This window comes from Equus przewalskii, chromosome 6, assembly GCF_037783145.1.
Source record: "Equus przewalskii isolate Varuska chromosome 6, EquPr2, whole genome shotgun sequence".
Classification (NCBI taxonomy): Eukaryota; Metazoa; Chordata; class Mammalia; order Perissodactyla; family Equidae; genus Equus; species Equus przewalskii.
In genome coordinates, this window is record NC_091836.1 from 32069380 (window position 1) to 32076256 (window position 6877).

The window sequence follows — 6877 nt, forward strand, 5'->3', positions numbered from 1 at the left end:
TTTAGTTCCCGAGGTGAAAACCAAATTACTTCTACCTTTCCCACTTCTTTTTCTTTTTCTGTTTTTCTGTTTCCAATAATCTATCATTCTTTTTTTTTTTTTTTTTTTTGGTTTTACTTTTCCTAAAACATGTCTGATAGGGGCCAGCCCAGTGGCTTAGTGGTTAAGTTCGCACGTTCTGCTTCTGTGGCCCAGGGTTTACCTGTTTGGATCCCGGGTGTGGACCTACACACTGCTTGGCAAGCCATGCCGTGGCAGGTGTCCCACATATAAAATTGAGGAAGATGGGCATGCATGTTATCTCAGGGACAGTCTTCCTCAGCAAAAAGAGGAGGATTGGTGGCAGATGTTAGCTCAGGGCTAATCATCCTCAAAAGAACCCAAAAAACAAAAAAATTCTGATATACATGATTTTCTGTCTTCTCCAAACCCAAAATACTGAGTAGACTTGGAATTGATAGAAGTAAGAAACAACTTAACAACTTTTCCCCCATTTTATTCTTTGGTTGCAAGTAAAAATAGGCTGCTTTATTTCTCATAATTTGTAAAAATTTTTTCTGACCTTGTCATTTCCCATATTCAATGTTTTAAGGTTCGCTTTGTGCTAACTTCTTAAATTCTAGAGGTTAGCCTTGAAAATTTTGCCTCTTCTATTAGCAATCACTAGCAAAAGGAATCTCAGAAAAAGTGAAAACGGAAAATTCTTCCTAACGGGAAAGACCCCTATAACTGTAGCAATAGTACCATTCTGTATTGTCAAATCTCTTTTGATAAAACGGTAAATGAAAACATTCACAAAACTCTGAGTCTTGAGAAAATGTATAGTGCTATACTTTTCCTTTTGATTTTTATAAAATTGCCTTTGTAAATGTCCCTTTAACAATGGAAACTCTTAGGACATTGACCTGGACTGGAGAAATTGCTCCATATCCTCTAAAATGTAACTGTTAATCCTAAAATGTATGGTTTTCAATTTGGTTGCTTAGTTGATAATTTGTTGCACTCGTTTTTGTATTTAAACATAAATTTGTATTTTTCTGAAATATAAATGCTCTAAATACTTATTATTAGGCAGAATTGCTTTCCTCTTTTCCCTGTATTCGTAAAGGGCTAATACAAGCCTATTAGCCGCATGTGTTTCTCATTTAAAGGAAGGGTTTGAAAGTGTCTCCTTTCAGTTATCACAAGTCCTAATAGGTGGCTATCAGGCCCTGCATCCTTCTCCTTTTGCTCTTGTAAGAATATGCGTAACTGTGTAGGCAAAGAAGCAGGGGTGAAACTCTGCCTTCCTCCCTGCATCTTCCTCTTAAATAAGATGATATCCCTATGGGAAAGGATATCTATAATTTTTTTTCAGCCTGTCCTTCCAAATATCTCTATTTTAACTGCTTGGTATTAAATTTGAATTACTTTCTTTGCATTTTAGAAAGCTCACTCCCAAATTTTATAACCCAAAGAATTTTTTTTTAAAGATTTTATTTTTCCTTTTATTTTTCCCCGAAGCACCTCGGTACATAGTTGCATATTTTTTTTCAGTTGTGGGTCCTTCCAGTTGTGGCATGTGGGACACCACCTCAGCATGGCTTGATGAGCAGTGCCATGTCGGCGCCAGGATCCAAACCTGCGAAACTCTGGGCAGCTGAAGCAGAGCGCGTGAACCTAACTACTTGGCCATGGGGCCGGCCCCAGAAATTTTTTTAAAAGTAATAACGTTAGAGGTTTTCTTTTCAAGATAATGCAAAAGTACTCTGGGAAAAGATGTGGGAGTACTGCTATGTTACATAGCCTTTCTACGTCAGGGAATAACTTGAGATTATGTATGTATGTATGGATACCCATATGAAATTAGTGTCTGAATTGACAGGATAGATAAACATGATAGTTCATGATAGTGAACAGTGAAGAAAAATTTTTTCTATTAGTGGGTTAAGTGCCTTCTGAGTCTGTAAAATGGGTTTTTTGGTAGCCATTTCAATTAAGATGGCTATCTATATTTATTGATGTGAAAAAAATATATAGGGAATCGGAAAATTATAGTATAGAATAATAATTATACTGTTGTTTCACTTGTGTAACATTGTGTATGTATGGGCATATATATGTGCGTTTGGTGGAAAGATGTCCATTAAATTGTTGTAAGTGGTTATTTCTGGGTAGTGGGATTTTTAGTGGGATTAAGAAATGTTCTTTTCTTTGTATTTTCTTTATTTCTTGCATCATTAGAACCTCACTGTAAAAACATTACATAGTTTGGAAAAGAAAGAAAATGGTAATCCTCTTGAATGAATCTTCTAGGAAGAGTTCTCACCTAACATGACTGGACTCTCCCAGCCTCCTGGACGAAGCTAGATTAACTGGAAGGAAGCTGAGTGAGCTCTCAACATGCTCCCAGAAGTAAAAATGACAAAATAAAAAGTAAGGTTCCAAGGGATGATATAAGATAGGAATCAGAGGATGGGGGAATAATAGCAAACCTAGCTCTTGAATTTCAGAAAACCAGGAAATAACTTCTAAGAAAAAGTGCTAAAAAGTATCAATGTTTCTGTTTCCTGAGTTTTATTATTTTTGTGCTACTTGCTGGGTAATTTCCACAGTTAAATCTTTTGGTTCAGTAATTTATTCTCTTTAGTCTGCTACTCAGTCATATACCATATATGGAATTTTTGAATTCAATAATATTATTTTTATAAGATTTTTATTGGTTTCTTTTCAAAATTTTTCTTGCCCTTGTTTCAGAACTTTTTGTTCTTATTTCATAATAATATCTCTTTAATTGCCTCTTTTATACTTATATTGTAAATTCTTTTGTATGTCCTAGTAGTTTTATTTCTTAACCTGTAAGTTCTCCTGATTTTTGAGTCTCTTTAATGTCTTTTCAGAATGTTGGTTTCCTTGAATATTTGATGATAACTTCTGTGAAACAGTTCTCAGTTATGAGTCCCTCCAGGATGGTGATAATTTTGTAGCATTAATCCTGCCTTTATGAGGTGTGGCTCTGGCCTGGAGCCTGGTTGGATTGTATAGCTCTGGCCCCAGCCTAGTTTGGACAGGGCAGCTTAGTTTCCCAGCATCAAAGGGGTGCTATTGGTGTGCTGACTATTTTCTGTTTCTCGTTTATAGAGCAATCTTTTTCCTTGTTTTCAACTGTAGTTATATATTTATTGAAATTTTCTATAATTTCCATTTTTTTCAGAGAAAGAGATTAAAGTTTCAGTATGTGTTTATTCTTTCTCCTAGACTCAGAAGCCTGAGATTTTATTTTTTTCTACATTATGTCTTCATAAGGCTTTGATACTTTTGCTTTTCCGATACCCTGTAATGACAAGTGGTAAAACCTTTGGAATTAAAAGGGAGTAGTGAATATGACCCACTGGGGTGTAAATACAAGAAGGAATTTATGTCTTTTCACATCCTCTGCCTAAAGAGGATAAAACCTAGATGGGAAAAAGTGAAAAAAAGAGTTAGGCATAAAAGTATACAGTAGGCTGATTCCATAGGGATTTTAAATAATGAAAAAAGAATGTATAGCAAGCAGTGTCAGGATCAAGGAATCGACACAAGATAGTGCTAATGAACTGGAGGCCTGTGTGGGTCACTGAGAGCAGACCACTGGAAAATATCATGATTATATGCTCTATCACACAACTGTGAGATAATCTGTTGTGTGTCTTAAAGAGATAACAAGACACTGACCCACATTTCAGTTCATCATTCACTATTTGACAAGATATCTCACTTTCCATCGTATTATCATTTATCTCTGAGGACTTTAGTGGCCTTAAATTCACTTATGACTAGGTAAATTTTCACTTGTGATCATCCCTCTGGTGTATTTATTCCTATACAGATTTTGCTACAATAATTAAGTGTTCTTTGGTGATTTGCCACTGTGGATCCGATAACTATCATTAGCCCTGTCTGATTTTTCACTCTTCCTGCAGTGGAGGCAATCTAGTCTCCACTGAAAAACTCTACTGAGAATCTTTTGACTGAGTGATAAGAAGAGAAAAAAGGAAAAATTAAGGGCATATAAGGTCTTATTTGGAAGTTCTTTCCCTGTGTTGTAGCTCTGGGTGCCTTAGGCATCAGCCCTCCTTCTCTTGTTGAGTCATCTTCCTCAGTATATACTGGAAGGAGGAGGCTTCATCTAATATTTCTTCTCAGTTATCTCCCTGGAGGCTGAGTGTCCTTTCTGCTGCTGCTGAGCTCTGCTAAGGCTTCTGATCATTCCAACACCTGTAACACCTGGACAGTCCCCAAGAGAGACTGTTTCTCTTTCAACATGGGTATCCATGGAGGAGAAGATGTGCATGAGCTGCCACCAGCAGAGCTCTAAGGACTTCACAGTTTGTAAAACTCACAGGACACCATTAATTCAACACCAAGCTTATCTAGTTTAAACATTGATGCAGGAGAGAAAGCACAGCATGCACGGCATACGCATTCCTAGTGAGAATTTGTAAAATAGTCCATGCACAGCTTCCAGGCCTCACCACTGCATCGGCCACACTTGTTTGTAACAGTTGAGGCAAGATGTGTGAGGATTCCTTCTCACAGGGAAGCTGGCATCCTTTGTTAATCATGAGGATCTTTCATCAGCGTGTGGCTTGCTCTCAGTTTTCCCGCAGCTCCATCACATTGGCTATATTATACAATAGAGAATCTCAATAACTACATTCTCAATAACTAGATTCTGGTTGCTCTGAGAAGCATTCAACACAACTAGAAAACCTTAGAAACATGCCTCATTTAAGATTAGTTTGGTATATTCTTTATGTAAATATCCATTTTCATCTCTAGGCCTGGAGGGCAGTTTGACAGTCCAGATCTTAAGCCTCCTCCTTCCAATGGGACAAGCCATACTTCTTCTCCCTATTTATTTTCCTTCATTCTTTACAATATCCCCCACAAAGTTGTGAAGCTATATCAGACATTTTAATGGGTGGGCTAAAGGGATTTATAACATATAAAATATACACTTCAATATTAGCTTATTCATAGTACAAGGGAAATTCATCCAAGAAGTTAAACCCTTTGCAGAGATCACCTCCTTTTGATTGTTCCCAGTTTTTAATCTTGCTTCATTCCCTTCAGGTCAATATCTTTCTGAAAATTCTTCTTCTAACTCTGTTGTATAACCAGTAATCAAATTTCTAAAAGCCTAATTGCTACCCACAGGAATGAATCTTGCCCCAACATTCATCACCCTACCTCCAGCAGTACTGTCTCCCACCAGTTTGTTTCAAACATTCCTCTTTGCTTGTCTTAATGCCTATAAGCTAAGTGTTGAATCAGAACCTTACAAATCTTCCACTTAAAAACCTTAATTTTCAGACTCTGTGTAGCCTATTTTAATGGGAAGAAAGAAAGAGGTATTTTATTTTATTATTGTTTTGTTGTTGTGAGGAAGATTGGCCCTGAGCTAACATCTGTTGCCAATTGTCCTCATTTTGCTTGAGGAAGATTGTCACTAAGCTAACATCTGTGCCAATCTTCCTCTATTTTATGTGCGACGTTGCCACAGCATCGCTTAATGAGTGGTACTAGGTCCATGCCTGGGATCTAAAGCTGCAAACCCCAGGCTGCCAAAGCAGAGTGCACGAACTTAACAACAATGCCACTGGGCCGGCCCCAAAAGATATAGTTTAAACTGTGATAATTTGCAAAATTGTCTGTTTCACAAAAGAAATAGTATTTTGCATCATTAGGCATAACACTAGCAATTTTTTCCTGCATCCTCTCTTTCAATTCTGCCTCATTATTATTCATAAAAATAAGCAACAAGCTTACCAGTGAGTCACAATTTTCAATTGTCTTATAGTGGCTGCTTTGAAACTACATGATTAACTCCTCAGGCATCAGTAGCTAAATTATTTTAGTAATACAGTCAGTGTGCATAAAAAAAAATTTTTCTTTAAGCAACATTCCTTCTATTTGCTCTTTTTTAATAGGAAACAGCTGGATGGAAAATAATATAATTTTCACCTACATGAGCATAAAGAGACACTAATCTTTTATGCCAGCTGAGATGTTTTTCTCTGTATAGAGTTAGCTGTATATAAAAAAGAATCTGCTTATCCGTTTTTGCTTCATGTATAGGATTTGGACAATATTTAATTTTTAATAATGTCTCTTCTGAAAAATATTTGGAAACCAATGTTCTAAGATAAAGGTAATATTCATTTTAGTGAATGTTTTGTGGTAATGTTGTCTCCCTTCCCATGCTTTCTCCATAGAAATGAGAAAAGAATAAAAACTTGTTTAGTTTGGGGGGAAATCAAATGATAAATAACAATTGAATATCTACTATTCACATTATAAACTATTTTTACCTTTAAAGCCTGAGTACTAGCAAATATCTACACTAAGACAAGATTTAGGAATGAAATTAAAGACATAGTACTAGTTACAGCACAGTTCCTTGAAAGCTGCTAAGAAAAGACTAAAGATTTCTCTAGAAGTTCTGAGTCTTCTCATTTATTTTCATGAATAAAGTTTCTCCTTTAAATATTGTATTTGGAACTCATTTCACACTTTTGTTTATCAGGCTGGAGATCAGGGAATTCAACAACAGGGTCACCCAAATTCAGCAACTAAATCACAGAATAAAGGAGGGCTCTGGTTCTGGGCTTCTGTCCTTGGCCACAAAGAATTGCAGTCTTGTGGGCAATGCAGGTTGAGAAAGCTCCATGTATGCCCTCTACTGAGAGAACTTTTGGAATGGCAATTCTATTGCAAATAGAAGAATAATGGAAAAAGAAGAGAGAAAAAAAGACCAATATTAGGAAAACCTACACTCTGGGCTTGGTGTGTGTTTGCATAGGCCACAGGTTAACTTCAGGAACGTTCCAGAAATGATAGCCCACTTCTTTGGTGC